This window comes from Urocitellus parryii, chromosome 14 (assembly GCF_045843805.1).
Source record: "Urocitellus parryii isolate mUroPar1 chromosome 14, mUroPar1.hap1, whole genome shotgun sequence".
Lineage (NCBI taxonomy): Eukaryota > Metazoa > Chordata > Mammalia > Rodentia > Sciuridae > Urocitellus > Urocitellus parryii.
In genome coordinates, this window is record NC_135544.1 from 12,002,526 (window position 1) to 12,028,960 (window position 26,435).

The following is a 26,435-nucleotide window of genomic DNA, read 5'->3' on the forward strand; positions in this document are numbered from 1 at the left end:
TTTTTGCTACTTCATTTTAATATTTCTGTTTTTAAAAATATTTATTTTTTAGTTATACTTGAACACAATACCTTTATTTATTTATTTATTTATTTATTTTCTTTATGTGATGCTGAGGATCAAACCCAGGGCCTTGTGCATACTAGGTGAACGCTCTACTGCTGAGCCACAACCTCAGCCCCTATATTTCTGTTTTAACTACCAGTTTCCATCTGATTCATGACAAAGGTATAAAAAAGATAATTTCTCTGTACCTTTTCTCTCATAACATTTGATTGCATATCTGTCATCATCAAAATTTCAGATGATCTCTCTTAATATTTATTTACATTTAAAAAGATTTTTCTTTATCTGTGAAGGCAGAGTAAAAGTTAATTCCCTGCTCTGTATTTCTGGTGACAGGAGAAACAGTAACAGAAAAATCTTCACACTAATCTAGCTTTAAATCCTCATAGGGTCAAGTAATTAATTAAATCTCAGCACTCCTTTGAAGGAGATTGGACATTTTTTCAAATGAGAAAAATTATAGCTCACATCTTGAATTAAGTCATTTTTATTATCAACCTCATGCACTCAAACTTATACATAAGAACAACAAAAAGTTTTAAAGATTTCTTATAGGAAAATGTATTGAAAATTTTTCTCTGAAAAGCAGCTGATGATATTATAAATGATAAATATTTCTATAGTAAATTTATAAAAGTATGTGATAATTTTATGAGCCAAAAAGAGGTAGGGAATACATAAAATATTGTATGTAGATAAAATCTTTTAGAAAATATAAATGAGGCTGCAAGCCACGGGCGGGCGGGTCAGGCCCAGCAACCAGCCAAGTGACAGCAGCTACACGCGCCTGCGGGGAATGCGGACGGGACCCACTAGGACAGGTCCGGCGGATGGCTGAGGGCTAGGCCCGTCCCCTCCCCCAGTGTCTGCAGGTAGGAGGGACTGTGAACACAAGCAGAGCGGGCCCAAAGCCTGCTGAGGGGCGGAACCGGCCCCTCCCCCAGTGCCTGCAAGCTAGGCGAACCTGCAACCCATCGGGAGGTTAGGCCCAGCAACCTACGGAGTGACACAGGTGCCCCTGGCGCCTGCTGGGTAGGTGGACCTTTGACCGACCAGCAAAGCAGACCTAGGGCCTGCCAGCATGGTAGATGGATCACACTAATTGGAGGAGAATCACAGCCACTACCTGCCCTGCAAGGGTGATTTTTCAACTATACAAGAGCAATATAAATAAATAGAGGGAAAATATCAAAGACACAACAATTTCACCAAGCAGAAAGAAACGCCAGCAGTATGAAATGACAAGGAAAGAAAGGACCACAGGCAATGCAGGTCAACTCAACTTTAGAAGAGGTAATAGCTGCAACAGATGGAATGTCAGATAGAGAGCTCAGGACATACATGCTTCAGATGATCTGGAGTCTCAAGGAAGACACGAGACAGCAAAATCAGACAATGAAAGATCACATTGACAAACAAATCCAGGAAGTAAAAGATCAATTTCACAGGGAGATAGAGGTAATAAAAAACAAACAAATAGAAATACTAGAAATGCAGGAAACAATAAACCAACTTAAAAACTCAATTGAGAATACTACCAGCAGAGTGGATCACTTAGAAGATAGAACATCAGACAATGAAGACAGAGTATTTCAACTTGAAAAGAACATAGATAGCTCAGCAAGTCTACTAAGAAACCATGAGCAGAACATTCAAGAGCTATGGGATAATATCAAAAGACCAAACTTAAGAGTCATTGGGATACAGGAAGGCACAGAGCTCCAAACCAAAGGATTAAGCAATCTATTCAGTGAAATAATACAAGAAAACTTCCCAGACTTGAAGAATGAGACAGAATCCCAAATCCTAGAAGCCTACAGGACGCCTATTGTGCAAAATCATAAGAGATCCACACCTAGACACATTATAATGAAGATGTCCAACATACAGAATAAGGAGAGAATTTTAAAAGCTACAAGGGAAAGGAAGCAGATTACATTTAGGGGTAAACCAATCAGGATAACAGCTGATCTCTCAACACAGACTCTAAAAGCTAGAAGATCCTGGAATAACATATTTCAAACGCTAAAAGAAAATGGATTCCAACCAAGAATCGGGTATCCCGCGAAATTAAGCTTCAGGATGGAAGATGAAATTAAAACATTCCACGACAAACAAAAGTTAAAAGAATTTGCAGCTAGAAAACCATCTCTTGAAAAAATCCTTGGCAAAACACTACAGGAAGAGGAAATGGAAAACAACAATGAAAACCAACAGTGGGAGGTAAGACAGTAAAGGGGGGAAAATAATCAAAGAGGAAAACAAATCAGGTTTAATAGCATTAATAAACAAACTGTGGCTGGAAGAACAAACCATATCTCAATAATAACCCTAAATGTTAATGGCTTAAACTCACCAATTAAGAGACAAGGGTAGTTGAATGGATCAGAAAACAAGACCCAACAATATGCTGCCTGCAGGAGACGCATTTGATAGGAAAAGATATACATAGACTGAAGGTGAAAGGTTGGGAAAAATCATATCACTCATATGGACTGCGGAAACAAGCAGGAGTGTCCATACTCATATCAAATAAAATAGATTTTAAGCCAAAGTTAATCAAAAGGGATAAAGAGGGACACTACATACTGCTCAAGGGAACCATACACCAACAAGACATAACAATCATAAATATATATGCCCCAAACAACGGGGCTGCTATGTTCATCAAGCAAACTCTTCTCAAGTTCAAGAATCTAGTAGACCACCATACAATAATCATGGGAGACTTTAACACTCCTCTCTTACCACTGGACAGATCTTCCAAACAAAAGCTGAATAAGGAAACTATAGAACTTAATAATACAATTAACAACCTAGACTTAATTGACACATATAGAATATACCACCCAACATCAAGCAGCTACACTTTTTTCTCAGCAGCACATGGATCCTTCTCAAAAATAGACCATATATTATGTCACAGGGAAACTCTTAGTCAATATAAAGGCGTAGAGATAATACCATGCATCTTATCTGATCACAATGGAATGAAACTGAAAATCAACGATAAAAGAAGGAAGGAAAAATCATGCATCACTTGGAGAATAAACAATAGGTTACTGAATGATCAATGGGTTTTAGAAGACATAAAGGAGGAAATTAAAAAATTCTTAGAGTTAAATGAAAACACAGACACAACATATTGGAATCTATGGGACACATTGAAAGCAGTTCTAAGAGGAAAATTCATTGCTTGGAGTGCATTCCTTAAAAAAAGAAAAAACCAACAAATAAATGATCTCATACTTCATCTCAAAATCCTAGAAAAAGAAGAGCAAAACAACAGCAAAAGAAGTAGAAGGCAAGAAATAGTTAAAATCAGAGCTGAAATTAATGAAATCGAAACAAAAGAAACAATTGAAAAAATTGACAAAATTAAAGTTGGTTCTTTGAAAAAATAAATAAAATTGGCAGACCCTTAGCCATGCTAACGAAGAGAAGAAGAGAGAGAACTCAAATTACCACCATACGGGATGTAAGAGGCAATATCACAACAGACACTTCAGAAATACAGAAGATAATCAGAATTTATTTTGAATCCTTATACTCCAATAAAATAGAGGATAGTGAAGGCATCGATAAATTTCTTAAGTCATATAATCTGCCCAGATTGAGTCAGGAGGATATAGACAACCTAAACAGACCAATATCAATTGAGGAAATAGAAGAAACCATCAAAAGATTACCATCTAAGAAAAGTCCAGGACCGGATGGGTATACAGCAGAGTTTTACAAAACCTTTAAAGAGGAACTAATACCAATACTTTTCAAGCTATTTCAGGAAATAGAAAAAGAGGGAGAACTACCAAATTCATTCTAGGAGGCTAACATCACCCTGATTCCGAAACCAGACAAAGACACTTCAAAGAAAGAAAACTACAGACCAATATCTCTAATGAACCTAGATGCAAAAATCCTCAATAAAATTCTGGCGAATCGGATACAAAAACATATCAAAAAAAAATTGTGCACCATGATCAAGTAGGATTCATCCTTGGTATGCAAGGTTGGTTCAATATACGGAAATCAATAAATGTTATTCACCACATCAATAGACTTAAAAATAAGAACCATATGATCATCTCGATAGATGCGGAAAAAGCATTCGACAAAGTACAGCATCCCTTTATGTTCAAAACTCTTGAAAAACTAGGGATAACAGGAACATACCTCAACATTGTAAAAGCAATTTATGCTAAGCCTCAGGCTAGCATCATTCTGAATGGAGAAAAATTGAAGGCATTCCCTCTAAGATCTGGAACAAGACAGGGATGCCCTCTTTCACCACTTCTGTTCAACATAGTTCTCGAAACACTGGCCAGAGCAATTAGACAGACGAAAGAAATTAAAGGCATAAAAATAGGAAAAGAAGAACTTAAATTATCACTATTTGCAGATGACATGATTCTATACCTAGCAGACCCAAAAGGGTCTACAAAGAAACTATTAGAGATAATAAATGAATTCAGCAAAGTGGCAGGTTATAAAATCAACACGCAAAAATCAAAGGCATTCCTGTATATCAGTGACAAATCCTCTGAAATGGAAACGAGGACAACCACGCCATTCACAATATCCTCAAAAAGAATAAAATACTTGGGAATCAACCTAACAAAAGAGGTGAAAGATTTATACAATGAAAATTACAGAACCCTAAAAAGAGAAATTGAAGAAGACCTTAGAAGATGGAAAAACATACCCTGTTCATGGATAGGCAGAACTAACATCATCAAAATGGCGATATTACCAAAAGTTCTCTATAGGTTTAATGCAATGCCAATCAAAATCCCAAAGGCATTTCTTGTAGAAATGGAGAAAGCAATCATGAAATTCATATGGAAGAATAAAAGACCCAGAATAGCAAAAGCAATACTAAGCAGGAAGTGTGAATCAGGAGGTATAGCGATTCCAGATCTCAAACTATACTACAGAGCAATAGTAACAAAAACAGCATGGTACTGGTACCAAAACAGGCGGGTGGACCAATGGTACAGAATAGAGGACACAGAAACCAACCCACAAAACTACAACTTCCTTATATTTGATAAGGGGGCTAAAAGCATGCAATGGAGGAAGGATAGCATCTTCAACAAATGGTGCTGGGAAAACTGGAAATCCATATGCAACAAAATGAATCTGAATCCCTTTCTCTCACCAAGCACAAAAGTTAACTCAAAATGGATCAAGGAGCTTGATATCAAATCAGAGACACGGCATCTGATAGAAGAAAAAGTTGGCTACGACCTACATGCTGTGGGGTCGGGCTCCAAATTCCTCAATAGGACACCCATAGCACAAGAGTTAACATTTAGAATCAACAAATGGGACTTACTTAAACTAAAAAGTTTTTTCTCAGCAAAAGAAACAATAAGAGAGGTAAATAGGGAGCCTACATCATGGGAACAAATCTTTACTCCTCACACTTCAGATAGAGCCCTAATATCCAGAATATATAAAGAACTCAGAAAATTAGACAATAAGATAACAAATAATCCAATCAACAAATGGGCCAAGGACTTGAATAGACACTTCTCAGAGGAGGACATACAATCAATCAACAAGTACATGAAAAAATGCTCACCATCTCTAGCAGTCAGAGAAATGCAAATCAAAACCACCCTAAGATACCATCTCACTCCAGTAAGATTGGCAGCCATTATGAAGTCGAACAACAATAAGTGCTGGCGAGGTTGTGGGGAAAAGGGTACACTTGTACATTGCTGGTGGGACTGCAAATTGGTGCAGCCAATTTGGAAAGCGGTATGGAGATTTCTTGGAAAGCTGGGAATTGAACCACCATTTGACCCAGCCATTCCCCTTCTCGGTCTATTCCCTAAAGACCTAAAAAGAGCATGCTACAGGGACACTGCTACATCGATGTTCATAGCAGCACAATTCACAATAGCAAGACTGTGGAATCAACCTAGATGCCCTTCAATAGACGAATGGATAAAAAAAATGTGGCATTTATACACAATGGAGTATTACTCTGCAGTACAAAATGACAAAATCATAGAATTTGGTGGGAAATGGATGGCATTAGAGCAGATTATGCTAAGTGAAGCTAGCCAAGCCCTAAAAAACAAATGCCAAATGTCTCCTTTGATATAAGGAGAGTAACTAAGAACACACTAGGGAAGAAGAGCACGAGAAGAAGATCAACATTAAACAAGAATGAGAGGTTTGAGGGAAAGGGAGAGAGAAGGGAAATTGCATGGAAATGGAAGGAGACCCTCAGGGTTATACAAAATTACATACAAGAGGAAGTGAGGGGAAAGGGAAAAACAGTACAAGGGGGAGGAATGAATTACAGTAGTGGGGGTAGAGAGAGAAGAGGGGAGGGGAGGGGAGGGGAGGGGGGATAGTAGAGGATAGGAAAGGCAGCAGAATACAACAGACATGAGTTTATCAATATGTAAAGCAATGAAGTGTAACTGATGTGATTCTGCAAGCTGTATACGGGGTAAAATGGGAGTTCATAACCCGCTTGAATCAAAATGTGAAATATGATATATCAAGAACTATGTAATGTTTTGAACAACCAACATTAAATTAAAAAAAAAGAAAACATAAATGAGAACATATGAAGCACTAACTCTATACATGTGCTGATAACCTCTCTTCTCCAGTGCTCAACTCTAAAGTTCACAAATCAATTATATACCTTATTAACATACTGAAATTTTCCATTTGTGGTTAAATGCAACTTGAAATTTTTCAAAATTATGAGTGTTGAAAATGATTTTTAATGTCTTATATTGCGGGGTTAAGAAACAAAATATTATTTGTCTATGCATCTTAGTTTTTAGGAATGAAATAGTTTTTAAATAAGAACTATTCCATCTCTCCAAGAGAGGTTTGTATATTTAACTAAAATGAGGCCATTCATATGATAGAAGGCCGCAAGAAAGATTTGCAATCTGCAAATCCCATTTGGTTAAAAGACTAAATAAATGAAATCTCGCTGCTTTTTAAAAAATCATAAAGAGAGAAAAGAAAAATTAAATTCACTAGTAATCCTATTACTACCTCCTCGAATGTCTCTGCTACATAAGGATGGATTTCCTTCAATTCTCTCCTCTTTGTTCCCAATGGAGTTGTCATGTGATGGAGCATGTCTTGTGGGATATAATCACAAAGTCTATTTATTCTTGTTTCCTCCTGTCTCTTTCCATTTATTCTGTTGACTAATTCTTTCTCTAGTCCTAGTTCTTTTCCTGGAAGAAATTTATGGCAAGTCCCCAGGCTTCTCTAGTCACTTTCACATAAAATCTTCTCCAAAACAGTCATTAATATTTTCATTCCTCTGTAATATTCAACATTTTAACCTCATTCAAAGTACAAGGTACACCCCATTTCCTAACTGTGTCTGTTGTAGGACAGGTAGATGTACTAGGAAAGAAGGGTGCTGTCTGCTTTTTCTCTGATTTATATCTTTGCTGTCCTTCATCTTGTCAATCACAGGTCTACCCCTAAGGGGAGAAGAAGAGGGAAAAAGGAAAGGAGATAAATATTTGACTGAGACTGTTTAGAGCTGGAATAAGTGGTTTGGGAAGCTGGGTATTTAAAGCTAACTTTTCTACATTGCTGGTGGGACTGCAAATTTGTGTAGCCAATATGGAAAGCGCTATAGGGATTCCTTGGAAAACTGGGAATGGAACCACCATTTGACCCAGCTATCCACTCCTCAGTATATACCCAAAGGACTCAAAAACAGCATACTACAGGGACACAGCCACATCAATATTTATAGCAGCACAATTTACAATAGCTAAACTGTGGAACCAACCTAGATGCTCTTCAGTAGATGAATGGATTAAAAAAAAATTGGCATATATACACAATGGAATATTTTTCATCAATAAAAGAGAATATAATCATGGAATTTGCAGGTAAATGGATGCATTTGGAGAAGATGATGCTAAATGAAGTTAGCCAATCCCCCCAAAACAAATGCCAGATGTTTTTTCTGATATAAGATGACTGACTCATAGTAGGGTAGGAAGAGAGAGCATGGGAGGAATCGATGAACTTTAGATAGGGCAGGAGGGTGGGAGGGGAGGAGGGGAGCAGAGGGTTAGCAATGATGGTGGAATGTGATGGACATCATTATCCAAAGTACATGTATAAAGACATGAATTGGGGTGAACATACTGTATATACAGAGATATGAAAAATTGTGTCCTATATGTGAAATAAGAATTGTGATGTATACCGCTGCCATGTATTTAAAAAATAAAAGCAATTAAAAGCATGATACAAAATAAAGCTAACTTATCATGGAATAGTCTCATAGGTTCTTTGGAGTCTGATCTGCCTGATCTCTTCCCAATAGGAAAGGAGTCTTCACCTGCTATTCCCTTGTCCAGGTAATGGCCTCACCTTCTTGAAATCTTTCTTTCCCTAATTCTCAGTCTTTGCCCCTCTAAGTGGAAATCCTGGGCAAGATTCAATGCAAACTCACTAGGCTGTCTTTCACATGAGATTCATGTCTTCTCACCTAAAAAACTCCCTTATCTTTTGTCTGGATGGTCTTGAGACGGAGTGATCCCAGCAGCAGACTGACTTGTGGAGTTATTCATGCTCAGAATCCTCAAGCTCATTCTGACACTGGCCCTCTTTGGGCACCAACAACAGGTGACACAATGGAGCTTTCTGAATAGCTTCCTTTTTTGTTCTCTATTTAGTTGAGGAGAAGAGAGATTTTATTCTTTCTTCCTTGGGGAGAATGGTGGAACTTTTGCTCACAAGCATATCAAAGACTTGGTCAAAAATCTCTTCAGATCCTCTATTTCTCCTCTTGATGCTGTTAAGAGGGGTAAAAACAGGGTTTTCATAACTTCCTTTTGTGAATTTTACATGAAGGTCTTATCTTTTGTTTTGGAATGTAGCATCTAGTTTTTGATCCTCAGAAGAAATTATAATAAAATATTCCTGTTGTAGCATTTGATTACACTAGCTTTAAAAACAAACAATACTTATCTATATTAATATAATATGTAGTTTTTTGCAATTTTATAATTCAATTTTGTATCATATTTTATTCAATTATTAAGTTCTACTTTTTTCCTTCTTTTTAATGTTTTTTATGTTATAATATATTCATATGTTCACACAATAAAACAGTATAATTTGATCAATTTTATTCTTACTACATATTTCCTGAAAACATGATTTTAATGTCTGTATAACACTTAATAATATAGATGTGCTATCAATTATTTAATCATGTTCTATTGTTGGGCATTCATATATATGATGATTTTTAAGTACTATTATGAACATATTTTTGTCACATTTCCTTTTGAAAGGGGTGCAACAATTTAAATTATCATGAATTACTGAATAAAATTTATAGGAGTCTGTTGACTTGGATTAGGGTCCCATATTGGGCCCAGAAGGACAAAACAATATGGGGTTATTCATCCTAAGTACAAACTAACTTATGAATATATTCATGTAATAAATAGCTGAGTTTCAGGCAGTTGTAGTAACTGAGCTTCAGTGAATAGTGGGTTTTTAGCTGACTCAAATAGGAAGGCAAAGTGTTAATCAAATAAACTATATTTTATTTTTTTCCCCTGTTCAAAAATACTGCTTGATCATAGCAGGCAAAGAGCTTTTTGATTGTGTTCTGAATCTGTGGGCTGCCTGATTCATGAAAAAAATCTTACTTATTTTTACTCAATAAACTCAATTAAATTTAAAGTTGTCTAAGTTTTTCCACTAACAGTACTGTTTAACTAAGTACACTTTTGATAGCCTTGAACATGCATTTTTCAATTTAATAGATAAAAATAATGCATCATTGGTTTGTCTATTTGCATTTATTTGACAGAGAAATGTTTTTTTCATGATTATTTTTCTTTTTCCTATCTGATATGCTCTTTTTAAAGTTGGTTTTTCCCCATTATTTGTATAATTTATATTTAACACATCATTTTATATTATTGTTGTTGCCCTTTTTCTTTCTATTTTTCTACTTCTCTTTCCCTTCTCTTGGTTTGAGACAATTTTCTGATTTTTTTTACTCCTTTTTTTCTTTAATGGCTAAAGGCTACAGATTGAAGCCCTGTTCTTTTAGATGTTTTCTAACACCTTTAATACTGAATGTTTACCAAAAGTTTAAACAAACAAACAATGTAAGGTTTATATTTAGTGACTTTTTTTCCTGAATAAAACATGTAAGTAGGATAACTTTCCTGTCTTGTGAATTGCCTCCTAGTATACCCTCCTAAAACCACACTCCTAAAATTGCATATCAAGTTATTTAAATATATAAAATATTTTAACAAAAGTTGGTGTGAAACTTGATCCAAAGAGTTTTTTTTAAAAATTATTTTTAGTTGCTAATAGACCTTTATTTTATTGATTTATTCATTTTTATGTGGTGCTGAGGATAGAATCCAGTGCTTCACATGTGCTAGGCAAGCGCTCTACCACTAAGCCACAACCTCAACCATTGATCCAAAGAGTTTTACATTTTTTTTCTTAATGCAGGTCATCTTCTAATAAATTTTCATAAAAGAATGTGAATGTTGAATCCTCTATGTTAGCCCTGCCCAATAGACATATAATGCAACCCACAAACAGAAAGCACATGTAAAGATTTTTAGTATTCACACTAAAAAATGGAAAAAGAAATAGATGAAGTGAATTTTCACTTCTAATGCATACTTTATTTAATATGATATGTTCAAAATAGTATCAACATATAACCAACAAAGCTGTAATAAAGTACTTTATATCTTTGTACCAAGTCTTTGAAAAGGAATGTTTATTTTAAACTTAAAAGTACAACTCCATTCCAAGTAGGCACATTTCAAATTAAGTAGTCTATTGGAAAGTCCAGTTATCTTTCTTAATTTTTAAAAACTAAAGATGAAAATATTTAATTAATTTATTTATGATTTATTTATTTTGGCACACTTGGGATTGAACCCAGGAGTGCTTTAACACATCTTCCAGCCCTTTTTGTATTTTTATTTTGAGACAGGGTCTCTAGAAGTTGCTAAAGCCCGCGCTAAATTGTTGCTGAGGCTGGTTTTGAAGTTGTGATTCTCCTGTCTCACCCTGCAGATTCACTGGGATTACAAGTGTACAGCATCACACCTAATTGAAACTAGTCTCTTATACTTATCCCTATTTTTACTCACATGTTGTTCTTGCTTCTTGTTTCTCTTCTTGCTGGTTTCATTTTCTTTCTTATTAGAGAACTTTCATTAGTCATTCATGAATAGTTGGTCTTCTGGATATAAATTATTTAGTTTTTCTTTTTCTGAGAATGTCTTATCTACACTTCATTCCTAAGGTATACAAAAATTCATTTATTCTGTGTTGAAGTTCTTTCCTTTCAAATCACTTAAAAAGTGATTTGCCAATTTCTTCTAATGTTCATGGTTTTAGATAAAATGTCCACTCTTATTTGAACCACTGTTCATTTCTAAGTAATGTGTCATATTGCTCTAGTGGTTTTCAAGATTGTTCCTTTGTCTTTAGTTCTCAAAGTTTTATTACGATTTTTCCTGGTAAGTGTTATGGGCTTGAGATGATGAGTCCCCCGCAAATCTCCAGTGTTAATACAGGATTAGATTATGAGAGTCTTTACCTAATCAGTTTATTAATACATTTGAGAAATGATGAATAATTTCAAAGAACTACCATACTGAGTGTCATAGTGTTGATATGAGATATATTCCCAATGATCCTGTGTTAATGCAGATAAATTTTGATGTAAATTGATTAGATTATAAGAGCTATAACCTAATTAACCCACATAACCTAATATAATCCATATATCCTAATCTAACCCATGCTAGTTTGTGTTAACTTACTGGGTGGTAACTATAGGCAAGTGGACCATGGCTGGAGGAGATAAAGGTGCGTCTAGTAAGGAATCATCTTCCTTAAAGCATCCTTCCCCTCTCTGTTTCCTGGCCATCATGATCTGATCAGTGCTACTGCATCATGCCCTCTGCCATGCTGTTAGGTCCAGGACTATGGAATTAGAAAATCATGGAATTTATCTCTGAAAGCATGAGCCAAAATAAACTTTTCCTTTTCTTCTTATAAGTTGTTCTTATCAGGTATTTTGGTCTCACAACAACAAAAACTGTAATGCAGAAATTAGAACTGGGAGTGTGGTTATTGTGGTGACTAATCTGATCATGTGATTCTGAAGCCTTTGGAAATGGTTTATAGGAGGACTTTGGAAAAGTTTGAAGATGCAGGCTTGAGAAGACTTCTAATGTTATAAGTAGAGCATAATAGGTGATTTTGGTGAGAGTTCAGAAGACCAGAATGCTGATAGAATTATGGATAGTAAAGACTGTGCTTAGGAAGTTTCATGGGGAACAGGGACTCTATTGGAAGCTGAACTAGAGGACATTTATGTTACATTCTGGGAATAAACTTATCTACATTTTCCTCATATACTGAGAGTTTTTATGAGACTGAATTTAAGGTAATGACTACTAAATCTCATGCAAAAAATTTCAAGGCAGCACAGAATTCAGGCAGTGGCATGGGTATTTCTGGAAGTTTTAGCCAGGTTTACTATAAGAATGAGGAGGAAAATGCAGAGAGAAAGAATTTGCAAAGCTTGCAGTTTGGATAGAAAAGAAGCACATATCAAATTGTGGCCAAGGAAGATGTAATTGTTGAAGAAATTACCATCACTGAAAAGAAACTAAGTACTTTGAAGAGAGATAGAGGAAAGATCCTGCAGGACACATCAGGAATTGGTAGAACTACATCCATTGAAGACTCAAGGGTGTAACAGAAAAATGTTCTTTATGAAGATATGATGGGAGCACCCTGCTTACACAGGAGTACGTAGGAATTGTTTCCCTACAATTTGTTTCATCATGCTCAACCATCCAGACACTCAGAGGCTTCTGCAACTTGGTCCAAAAAGGCCCAGCTACTGTTGAGCTGGCAGAAGGTCCCCAGTATTCATGTGCTGCTAGTGCAATAGTAATGCAGGTCTCTAGAGTTAGAGGATCATGGATTTCAGAGCATGTCCTGAGAGGTTCAGCAAAGTGTAGCAAGATAAGAATATCTTTGGAAGTACCTGAGAGGGTAATGCATGAAGATGTGAGAAGGAAACAAAACCTGCAGAGAAGACCCCCTTAGCTTAAGTGATGTTGGTAACTTGGAATTGTGGACAGCCTAAGAGAGGAGCCATGTGGGCTGCAAATGGCAAAGATTTGGGGTGGGATTTCACAAGACCTTTGAAGATCACTTATCACCACCATGTGCCCAGATGCTAGACATGTACCTGTAGGACTTGTTTGCACAGCTAGGCTTTGCCTTGTTTGGTCCCACCTCTTTTTCATATACCCCTATTTCTCACTTGGTAATGCTTACTCTGTGCCATTGTATATTGGAAACATGTAGCCCACTTTTTGACTTTTTTACAGAAGGACACAGCCATGAATTTTCCTTGAGTCTCAGATGAGATTTTGAACTTAGGCTTTTGAGCAATGCTGGAATTGTTGAGATCATGGGAACTCTTGGAGATGGGCTAAATCCATTTTGCATTGTGAAGTGAACATAATGGTGGTGGTGGGGGGAAGCAGGAACAGAATGTTATGTTTTGGAAATGAGGTGTCCCACAAAAGTTTCTGTGTTGACAGATGAGGTGAAATCATCTCATGGTAGCCTAATCCTTGGGTTAATCCATTTGATGGATTAATAGTTTGAAAGCACTACTGTTCTGTTTGGTAACTGTAGGCAGGTGTGGCATGGCTGGAAGAAGTAGGTCACTGTAAATGTTCCCTTAAAGATTATATTTTGTCCCCCTGGATCCTCATTTTCACTCTTGCTTTTCATTGCTATTTGGCTTTTCTTTGTGTGGTACCCAGAGTCTCATCTGAAAACCTGGAAGTTTTCCACACACTAATTCAGCTCCCAAAAATCTGCCCCTTAAATTTGGTCAATTTCTCATGTAGGTTGTTCAATAATCTGTCTAGGAGAAGGGAGGTGGTGGTGAGGTGGTAGGAACATTTTTTACACCCCCATACTGTTAACTGAGGCAAGATTCTATTCTTCTAGGCCATGCTTTTCCTAATTCTTGGCTTGAGAGAACCGTCTTGTCTTGGGTTTTTTTACCCATGCTAATTGGCATATCTGAGTTCTTGGCTCCTCAACCCTAATTTTGGAATATATGAGAAGCAAAAAGACAATCCAGGAACTCACTGCTGTGAAATTCCTCAAATCACAGGATCTGCCTTCTTTCCACATTTTTACTCTTCTTATGTTGATTGTTGTATTTTATCCCAGGGCTTTGTCTTGCACTTAGGGGAAGAACTAAGGTAAAAAGAGTCTATGCCATTACATTTGGATATGGAGTTCTTCTTGCTAAAATGAAATTTACCTTTATTGATGTTATTAATGGTTTTGATAAATCAGTTTAAAATAATTCACAAATATATTGATATTCACAAATACAGTCATTTCCTTTTAGTATGGATATTTATTTAAAATTGTGCTGTACTCTAGCAGCTAATCAAGTTACAGAATATTAGTTGACATGCAAACAATTATCCTTCATAGTAAAACTCTATCTTATCTAGTTGATAACTATCCTTCTGAGATAAAGAATGATTTTCCTTTAGTTTTCCTTTCTAATAATATTTAAGGTCTTAATACCAAAGATAAGATTCAGAACTTGAGAGTAATCCATTTTAATATGTAATCTTTCAAATGCTTTAATAATTTGAAAGAAATGGCAAAGAAGGATTATTCAGGGATTATGCTGTTAAGAGGATCTAATTATATTTAACCATGTTCTATTAGAGTTAATATTAGATACTGAATGAACTGATTTGTTTATGAGAAAAGTTTATGCCTGATCCTACAAATACTTTCACAATGATTTTTGCAAAAATAGCTAAGACTTTTCAAGATACATCAATGAGATACTTCTGTATTTTGATGATCTTTTTGTATATCTTGTAAAATTGCACATAAATTTATAAGATGAGAAATATATTATCATATTTAAGACCAAATATATTATTTGCAGTCATTTAAAATGTGCTTTATAAATGGGTAGTCATCTCTTAATAATATACATAATTATGGTTTTAAAATGTATGCTATATATTATATTGCTGAAAGTTGTTTGATAAATATAGAATAAACATAAAAACGCATTTAAATAATTAAGCACTTTATAATCCTCTTAAATATCAGAAGGAATGTTTTGGTTAAATTTTTCTTTGCATATACAGTTCACTTGAGAAAACTACATTATGTATATTGTAAATCATCTCAGAATTAAAATCTATGAATTTAGTAAATCATCTTTTGATTTCATAATAATATTTATTGGTTATTGATTTTTGTTTTTATTACTAGTGTGTGATACAATACTTCCAATATATTTCAAATTTATATATTAGTTAAAATTGGTAAAATAAGCAGATGTTATGTTTTTAAGTATATTAAATCTCTGAAGTTTATGAATTAGTATAGAATGGGGAATAGCAGGCTTGTTCTCTATTCAGTTCTATAAATGAATTATGGACAACTCATCAGACTACTCCTCAGAGTTATATGAGGGCACTAGTTTGTGACTTCTTTCACAAGGGTAGTATGAAATATTATCTCAAAAGCATTATGAATGTCTTAAAAATGGACATTTTTAAATATAAGGAATTATGTTGATAACTTGATGTCCTTGAGGAAAAATAAACATATATTTTTACATCTAAAATATTCTCAACAGTCAAATCATCATGTTTAGAGGTAGAAGTGTTACAATTCTATGTCAGTAGCAATAATTGGGGAGATGTAACAAACATATGCCAGAATTAATGCAGAAGTAACAATATGGGAAATATTCTACCTCAACTTCTACAAAAAACAATACATCAGTGTGATTTATAAAATCATGTCTACATGATTTTCTTAATTTTCTATACCCAAATTAGGATTTAGAGTTCATCAGTGGACATTAAGTCATTTGTTTGGGGGTAAATAATGAATGTCATCCACTAGGACTGTTGAAGAATGCCATTAAATCATATATTTTACTCATGTTTAGTCACATTACAAGTGACATTGAGTGGGGTATTTTATTGTCTAGAAGATATGGGATTTCCTATTTTGTCAGAAAGAGTTGTATTCTCCCCCCATAAATCATGTGTTTGGAGATATCTTCTCTACCAAATTAACCAGATTAATTTGCAGTCATTTATTTATTGAACAATTGCTATTAACCATTTTCTATAAATTAAAGACTACTTTTTACTGTGGGGATACTGTCTCCATTTAAAGCTAAAAATATTTCCCATTTCATAGTAATTGAAGACATAAGCAAATTCCTGAGAACCAAAAGTATTAAAAGGGCTTGTTATAACTTCTGGCAAAAGCAAAATATCTAGGTGATTTGCTTTATCTGTTCAGATTAAGTGCCTTATGTTTCTAAATTTAGAAAATAGCCCAAGGGTCCTTCATTACTAACTCTAGACACCTAAGGATACAGTGAATCCCTCTAGGGGAATTGCCCTGTAGCTTAAAACTCTACTGAATTTAAATACTTGGACAATTTCCCCAAAGTTTATCTTGATCTATTAACTGCTATATTTGATTAATTCTATAGTTGCTGTATTTGACTTAGTGCTCTTAGAGAAATGAAATGAAGCAAAAGTATTACACCCCCAAAATTGCTCATGTTAATACTTCTTATATATTTTCTCTTCGTACTTTTCATTGATTCTGGATTTTAAGATATGATTTCTATTTCTCAAAATTTGGATGAAATCAGTCCAAATAAGAGTTTTATATACACTATTATTTAAGTATTAGATTCTAAAGGAGAAAACAGTGTGTGTTATGGGAATTTGCCAAGCTACACTTCTAACCTGGACACCTCTCAAATTAATATTGTTTGCTTAATCTCACCTGACTGAGACTTATGTTACTGTCCTGTAAAATTAGTCATATAATGAAAAAGTGTTAATAAAATTTAAAAACTCGTTAGCTTTCAAGATAATATAATCTAACCTCTTTCAAAAATTTTCAAAACCTTCCTTTTTTTCTATCCTTATGTAATACTTTTACCATTATTACAGAAATATAATTCTGAGGAACAACTTTCCCATATATTATCCAAATGGTGTCTGGGAGGCCCAACCTTTCATATGCCCCTGTGCTGCATGCAATCTCATGTCAGTTCTGGACATAGCCATGGGACTAGATTTTGGCCAATGCAACATCAACAGCAGACATTAATCGGTTCTCTTTGGATATCCTTCTTGAATCCCAGGTACCAAGAAATGATGGAAGGCCAGGCAGCCATGTGGAATGGTTCAAAGGAGTAGAAATGAATTTCCGACCGACAGCCCCAGGTAACAAGTAAATGAAACCACTTGGACCATTTATTCTACTTAAGAAGCCTATCTGATGTCACATGAAGAAATGAGATTTATCATCCATCCACAAACCCACAGAATCATGATTATAAATTTCTGTTATTTTAGCCCAGTATTTTTTAGAGGAGTTTGGTTCACACTAATAGAGAACCAAAACATAATCTTCCTTATTTTCTTTCCACAGCAGGGTTAGTTCCTCAGAGTATCTCCCTCATGACTATTCAGCCCAGAGCCATATTTAGAAGCATATTCCATGCATTTGAAAAAATTGAAATTAAAAAGAAATTACTTATCTCTCCAAAGAGCTTATAATCTAGGAGAAAACAATTACATATTTAACTAAATTTGAGTTTGAAAGTACAAAGTTTCTTGAGAGCGTCAAGGTAATATACTACAATGATTGATTAGCAAGAAGAGTGAAAGTATCATGGAGGTTGCTGAGTATGGTAGCCATGAAAATACACCACTTGGATTTGTGGCGGAGAGGAGGACAGTTGACCAAGAGTCCCAGCAATAGATCCTCTGGGTCCACAACTGTATTGCAGTTAAGACCATCTTTCCCATCAACTCGAATCTGCCAATGACAGCATGTATCTCAGTCCATACACAATGCCTTAACAAAATACTGCACACTGGTGATTTTCAAGTGAAAAGCATTTATTTCTCACAGTTCTGGAGGACGGAAAGTCCAGGATCAAGGTGCCAGCAGGTTTGGTGTCTGGTGAGGGCCCACCTTCTGGATCAAAGACCACATCTTCTACTTGATACTTTACATGGTGGAATGGGGAAGGTCTCTCTCCAGTTTCTGTTTTGAAAGTACTGATCCCATTTATGAGGGTGTAGTTACCTAATCACCACTCAAAGTTTCCACCATCTAATACCATCTCCTTGGAAGTTAGGATTTCAAAATATAAAGGGGAGGGCATGTATTGAGATTTTAACAGGAAGTGTTCAATTAATTCAGGCAAAATTTTTTGAGATATGAAATTTAGGAGACTTGAAATTGATGATTTCACATTGGCCTTGTTGAAACTTTCACAAAATTCTGCTGCAGGATGACACACTTCCAACCTGATCCTCCTTCAGAATTCTGTCCTTGTCTTCTTCTTCATCATCATCTTTAGTTTTTACTTGTTTCACTTGTTTTGTGTTTCCTGCCAAAAATCTCTTATGTAGTTTATTTCATCTTGGCATTTGTTTCTCAGGGGAGCAGAACTAACACATCAAGCATATTGGGCTTTGAAAAATGGGACTTGAACACAACTTTGAGGAGAGATAGCATATGAGGTGAGAGAAAGAATTTTCAAAGGGATTTGAAAAAGAAAGTTTTATGTCTCATATATAAAACAAAAGTTAACATGAGAATTTGAATTGTACTTCAGGAAAAGTGACATGCAGCAGTCTAGATTAAAGAACACCAATAGAGTAGAGGGAGGAAGGAAAGGCTTAGGGAAGTACTGGAGAATGATATCTACCAAATTATGGTAATTCCAAGTAAAAATATACCACAATAAATCCTGTATATATATAAAACACTAATTAAAATAATAATAATAAAGATAATAAAAGGAAGGTCAGTAGATTAGAGCAAACAGATCATGAGGAGGGAGAAAAGGAGTGAAAACAAGATACTAGGGAATGAGATTGATCAAATTATGTTATATGCATATGCGAATATTGCATAATAAATCCCACTATTGTGCATAACTGTAATGCACCAATAAAAATTAATTAATTGAAAAATAAATTTAAGGAGTCAATTATTTTTTATCTCCACTTTACAGATGGAGAAACAAAAGGTCAGAGAGTCAGATAACATAATTTAACTTCAGTGCAGAATTTGTAGGTAGCCAAAGTAGAATTTGATACTAAATTTTCTAAGAGCTCTTTATGGTTATATCAATTTTAAATTTATGTTAGTTAGTATTCAGCTAACTAAGAAGGAAATCAGTGAAGAGCATCTTCACTAGAGAAGTTTGATAAATGTTCTTGCTCAGTGTTTTAGGAACAAAAAGTAGATCTTCAATTATACGAAAAACAACAACAAATGTTAATTTGACAATATATTTATTGAATACATAACCATTTGAATAGCCTTGGGATAAAGAGTTTTAAAAAACACAAAAAATTATATTCTAGAGATGTTAGTCAAACAGAATTAAATATTTTTAGCATTTATGAATGAAAAGACTGGTTTGGTATCAACTGCTTCTGACTACCAATTTATATATTGTCATAGGAAAAGAGTGAGATTCCCTTACATCACCATATAATAAAGTTTTTTTCTCTTTTGCTGTTATGCCAAATTTAATTTATAGACATAAAACCACTGTTATGGGTTTTTAAAATATTTTTTTAAAATTTTTATTGGTTCATTAGAGTTATGCATAATATTGGGTTCATTTTTACATAATTATACAAGTGTGGAATATAATTTGCTTCAATTCAGTTCCCAGTAGTTAACCTTTCCTTCTCCTCCTCCCTCTGTTCCCTTTCTTCTGCTCTCTTGAGCTTTCTTTTATTTATTTATATATTTTTTAAGTTAGTGCACTGTGGATATACACAAAGGTGAAATTCACTGTGGTATATTCATATATGTATATGAGAAAGTTTGGTCAGATTCATTCTAGTGTTCCTCCCTTTTCCTGTCCCTTCTTTCTCCCCCTCAATCCTCTTCCTGTATTCCACTGAGCTCTCTTCTGTTTTCATAGGATTTCCTCACGTCTTTCCCTCCCCCCTTATTTTGGTATAGCTTCTGCATATGAGAGAAAACACTGGACCCCTTGACTTTCTGGGTCTAGCTTATTTCACTTACCACAATGTTCTCTAGTTCCACCCATTTTCCAGCAAATGCCATAATTTCATTCTTCATTATGGCTCAGTAAAACTTCATTGTGCATATATCCACACTTTCTTTATCCACGCATCTTTTGACATTCATCCAGTCTGGTTCCATAAAATGTGAAAGCAATTTACCTTTGGTGAGTTAATGCACAACACTCTGTATCCATATTCTTTTAAATGTTCATAGCTTTTCGGTGTTTGTGAAAAACATTTCTCTCTCAGGATGTGTAAATTTAGTCTAGGTGTATTTTTGATAACTTGGAGAAGTAGCTTTCCCAGAGCAGATTCTTTTTTTTTTTTTTAATCCAGAGGAAAATGGATATGATCACTGTATTGGAGTGCTGTTTTTTTAGGGCCTGCGTTGCTATGGTCTCACTGCTTCCCATTGCACCCAGACATATTATCAGACACAGCCAATTATTGGCAAAGTCTTTCAAATCATCTTTATAATCGCCTGCAGTTATTTATAAGAAATGATAGATTTAGAAAGGAATGCAGATATTCTATCTTCCCATTTCTTTAAATTAAAAAAAATAATTTCTTTACGTTCTATAAGTTCCCATGAATAAAACTTCAGAAAATATATTTTTATATTATTAATTTTTAAAGTGTTTATATCTGTGCTTTCATATACAAAATGGCATATGTTTTCATAATATACATATAATATACACATATGTAAGCACTTGCAACACGCATACAGTCACAATCTTATTCCACAGTAAAGCTGAATTTGCACTCAGGATTTTCTCCAAGTCAGAATAAATCTCTTCTTCCCTCATGCACAAACACATACCATCTATGTACCAATATAAAATTATGACTTCAAAAAGTAAAATGCCATAAAATCCTTAATTGCAAGGGCATTAATGGGAACTCCTATAATATTGGGAAACTGCCCACTGAATAATACCTCCCCAGAGAGACTTGCTGACTACACACCTGCTTCCATAAATGAAAGCTGAACCTGTTCATTTCATCCCTCTACCTTTAAAACCGCTGGAAGCCCTCACTCTTCTCCTTTTGATGATATATCTCTCATATGAGTGACGAGTTTATCCGTGGGATAATAAAATGTGTTAGGATAGTCATCTTGACAGTGTTTCTGCTGATGTATTAATTCATTTCCTTTCATGTGCTATATCACCAAGATGTCTGACCAAATTTTATGAGAGGGCTCACTGAAGTGAAAATCAAGCCAATGAATCGTTTAATATGAACTAATGAAAACCAGATATAAAAGGCTTTAGTAACTGTTTTGAAGCTCTAATTGTTGAGTGGATGTAAATTCTGAGTACTACTAAGTAAAGGAAAGGACTGTAATGAAGAAATTGGGATCACTTTGTGATAATTAGTTTAATTAAATAGTCATGTAAACAATGATGTTCTGGATGAAGCCACTGAAATGGAAAGAGGAAAATGGCTTCTCTAGGTGGGAGATGCACTTAGGAAGGCAAAAAGGTGTACTTTTTTTTTTCTACAGTTTGAATGAATTCATTATTAGCATGTCATAATAATTTATACATAGCACACTTTTTACTAAAGAAATTCATTAGGGAATTTTTAATAGTTTCAAATAAAGAATTAACAAAATATTTTAAAGCTTCTGTTTTTGTTTATGATATTGACAGGGTACATTTATGGGTTTACCATTTGATGATTTATTACGATACACGAAGAGGATATAAAAAGAAGACAGCTATAGACACAGCACATAGGTTGTTCTTGATATTAAAAAGTATTTTATTGTACTAAAATGGGTAATGCCTGAAGTCATTGATTCAGGAAAAGATTACCAATGAATATTGAAAATAAGTAGTGAAATACTTTTAAAGAACAAGATATTGGTGGGATATCAAAGTATAATCCAACAGATAACTTACTAAATGCAACACACACACACACACACACACACCATGTTTAAGATCAGAAGTTTAAATAAGTAATCAAATTTAGTATCCCCACTGAAAATGTTTCTTGATGTTATGCAGCAAAGATCATGGAACATTCTTTATGTAATATTTGTGCCCAAAATACGTAAACTGAATTTAATTGTGAAGAAACAAGTAATAAATACAGGATGTAGGGCATTCTAGAAATTACATCCTAACAAACCTATCATGAATTGAAAATATCAGATGCAGTACATGCATTTAATACATGTAACCACCTGTACATTATAGCTTAACCTAATCTACCTTATTCATGCTCAAAACAAGTACAGTAGCCTACAGTTGGGAAAAATCATCTAACACATGCTTAGTTTTTAATAAAATATTAAATATCACATGTACCTACACTGATGAACATTTGTAGACATGATGGGATGAGGAAAACATAAAATCCACTATCCAAAAAACTCTGGCAACAGAGTAAACTGTAGAATATTCAGTCTTTCCCCTCATGATCCCCTGGCTGACTGGGGGCTGTAGTTTGCCACTGTTGCCCAGCGCTGGGAAAGAGTATTGTATTACACATCACTTGCTTGGAAAAAGATCAAAATTCAAAATACAATGTCTACTGTGAAAGCATATCACTTTTGCAGCATCATTAAGTTGGAAAGTGGTAGACTGGAAGCACCATAAGTCAGAGACTGTCTGTATTTGGATAGAACTGCATTAATATTGATTTTCTTAATAGAATAACATAGGTGACTGTCATATTCATAGAAGATTATGCTGAAGTAGGATGTAAGTGTCACAGTGTTTGCAACTTTCTTTCAAATAGTTTATCATAAAAATTAGAGCAAAAGATAGAGAAGATGTGACAATGTGTTTACAGTTTAGTTGGCAGTATATGTGTCATGGTACTGATCTTTAAACTTTTCTGCAGGTTTAATTTTCGAACAAAAATTGAAGGAATTGTATAGAGCCTTTTAAAGTCAAAGATAAATATGTTTGGGGCTTGCCAAGTAGCTATATTCTTTGCTGAAAAATTTAGATCTCTTTATAACTAGTTACTAAACTCTGGTTTTTGAGGGGTTCTATACAGATAAATTAGATAATTCAAAGTGATAATTATTCTCTGACAAGTAACAATCCAGATTTCTCATGAAATGAAACACTCAAGAATGTACATTGGTTTTGGCTCAATATATCTACAGGGAATTATATTTAGCTTTCCCAATATAGATGAAAAATTCTAAAGAGAATAGTCAATGCAGCTTTGTAATTTAGACCAAGAACATTTAATTTAACACATTTTAGAAATAAAAATCTCATTCTTACAAAGACATTCACTTGCATTTTGCTATATAAGCATTTAAATATCTTTGAAAAGTGAAGAATTCTGTCATTCAGTTATTTGGTTCACACCATTTACATGACTCATTCTATTTAATCATTTGATTTCCTTTAGTGTTGCAAATAGATACATTCAGATGCTTGCCAAAAGTCATGCAGAAAAATGATGTTAAGAGCATATAATCTTCTCTTTTTTTATGACAAATCTCTCCAATGTTATAGCACATTTAAAAATTTTTTGATCTTTGCATTCCCAACATGTTAAACAGATAGTGCTCATAAACAAAGAACTAAAATTATTCTTCAAGCTATTTCTCAAAACAGTGAAATTCCTAAGTATGAAAGTGGAAGTTAATAGGAGTTTAATTACATGAATTTCATGCTTTGTTAACCTGGTATATTATTTTATATGATACGGTAGAACCTTAGGAATGCAAGGATAGTGTAAGGTCATGCTGTGCTGTGGTCTGAATGTTTGTATTCCCCCAACTCATATTTCGAAATCTGAAGCCCTAGGGTGATGGGATTAGGACATAGGCTTTTTAGTAAGCAATTAAATCATGATGGTGGAGTCCTTAACATTAGTATTAGTACTACTACAAAAAAGACTGAACAAATCTAGCTCATGTGTTTGTGCCATATGAGGATGGTGAGAGAAGACGCCTTCTTTGAACTAGGAAGCAAGCCTTCACCAATACTGAATGAGCCAGTGCCTTGAAAGTGGACGTTTCAACCTCCAGAACTGTGAGAAATACAATTCTATTGTTCATAAAATATGAGTTCATGGTATTCTATTATAGCCCAAAGAGACTAAGACATTTCAAATTCCATCAATAAATCAAATACAAAACTCACCTTTGCAAGAGAAACTGAAAAGGCATCGATAACATTCAAATAGTTTCTTTTTAAATCTCATCCATTCTGTTAAAAAATAAAATAAGGAATGTTATTCCACAATAACATTATAGAAAACTTTTGCTCTAAATAAAAAAAAACTCGCATTATATTTAACAATACAATTTTAAAGACATTCCTCATAAAATCAGAAGAGATATTTTAATAAAATAACACTATTTTCTAACCACTATTTTCTTTGGATAGTGTTTCAGTTAGCTTTTTGAGTGCTATGACCAAAAAAAAAAACATGATGAAAACAAATTTAAAGGAGGAAAGTTTATTTGGTGCTCATGGTTTCAGTGGTCTTAGTCCACAGGTGGCCAACTCCATTGCTCTGAGGTTGGGGTGAAATAAAATATCAAGGTTATGGATGTGGCAGAGGAAAGCAACTCAGGCCATGGTGTAGGAAGCAGAGAGAGCTCTGCTCACCGGGGATAAAATATATACTCCAAGGTACACCCATAGGGACCTACCTCCTTCAGTCATACCCTATCTGCCTACAGTTACCACCCAGTTAATTCATTCAAGTGGGTTAATGCACTGATTAGGGTAAGCTTCTAAAAACCCAATCACTTAACCTCTAAATTTTTCTGATTGTGTTCTTAGGGACCCTCTCATATCTAAACTATAATAGATAGGCAATTAGATATAAAGTAGAAGTGAAAGCCATAAATTTGGAAATGAGGAGGAAAAAAAAAGATTACATAGAGACTATATTGGTATATTGTTTAAAATAAAAGTGACAATTGGGAAAAACAGACATAAAAGGGAAATTCAATAAAGTATTTGAATCACATAGAATAAATAATAATTTTATTGTTAAAAAAGTCAATTACTTAGAAAATACAATGGAAAACAATTTCATTCATCATAGTAACAAAATATAAACACTGAGAACTAAATTTAACAGAAAGCATGTAGCATATATGTGAAGAGTTATTCATTTTTTGATTAATGAATAAACATTTAAAATTACAATATTTTCAATAATAGGAAAATAGTTCACAAACTTTATATACCTACTCAGTGGAACATAATGAAATGTTGAGAAGGCTCCACAATAGCTTGCTTTCCTTATGATCTTCCCTTATGAACCCATCAGGTAATAAGCTAAAAATATCAGTATATGTAAAAATAGAATATGACCTTCACAGTTGATATACTTAATTTGGCTTTTAGTGATAGCCAAAAGGGCTATATTTGGGACTTTGTTGCCCGCTGTGGATGACTGAGTCTTAAGTCAGATCTTCTAATTCAGATTTATTTCCCAGCAATGGGGATCAAGATGTATTGCAGACCAAAGATTTGTGTCCCCTAAAACTCATTATTAAGCCCTGGCTGCCAGTGTATCTGTCTTGGACATGGAACTTGTAAGGGTAAAATTAAGGTTTAATTAGGTCCAGAGGGTTGGGCCCGTCTTGATTTGATAAGACACAGCAGAATGCTTGTGCTCTCTCTCTCTCTCTCTTTATCCTTACAGATAAGAGATCACGTGAGTTCATAGCAAGGTGGTGGCTGCCTAGAAGCCAAGAAAAAAGTCCACCCTATTTTTCTTGGACTTGCCAGTCTAAAACCTGAGAAATTAAGTTTCTGTTGTTTAATTACCCAGTCCGTGGTATTTTCTTACAGCAACCCAGGAAAACCAGTAAAGGAGGGAAGAAGAAATGGAGCAAATTTTTGGCAGAGTACAATTATTTGTTTGAAAATTGTAGGCCGGAGGTAGCTGCCCACCACACATCCTCTGAACAAAGTTTCATCCATCCATTTGTGTGCTAAATACCATCCTCTCACCTCCTCTAGAACGTGTCTTTTCATTATCATTTATTCCCTCCTTTCTGTGGATTTTTGTTAACAGAAAACATTCAAGATCTGACCATTCTTCACCCCCATTTATTGCTAGTATCTAGGTTCATGTGCAATCATTTAACCTAGCAAATTTTTCTTTCATTCTTATGAAAACTGTCAATTAAAAGTCATTTGTGTCATTCCTAACAAAAAGTGA

General features: G+C 34.5%; 1 long non-coding RNA gene across 3 annotated transcripts in view; it reads right to left on the bottom strand.

Annotated features, from left to right (window-relative positions):
• The window catches only part of LOC144250237 (uncharacterized), a 78,711-nt gene extending 53,191 nt beyond the window's left edge, over positions 1-25,520 (bottom strand). For all 3 annotated transcript variants that reach the window (XR_013342423.1, XR_013342422.1, XR_013342421.1), the window contains exons 1-2: positions 25,453-25,520; positions 24,392-24,457 (exon numbers count right to left, since the gene is read on the bottom strand). This is a non-coding gene — a long non-coding RNA (uncharacterized LOC144250237). The remainder of the gene's footprint in view (positions 1-24,391; positions 24,458-25,452) is intronic.
• Positions 25,521-26,435: the final 915 nt, after the last annotated feature.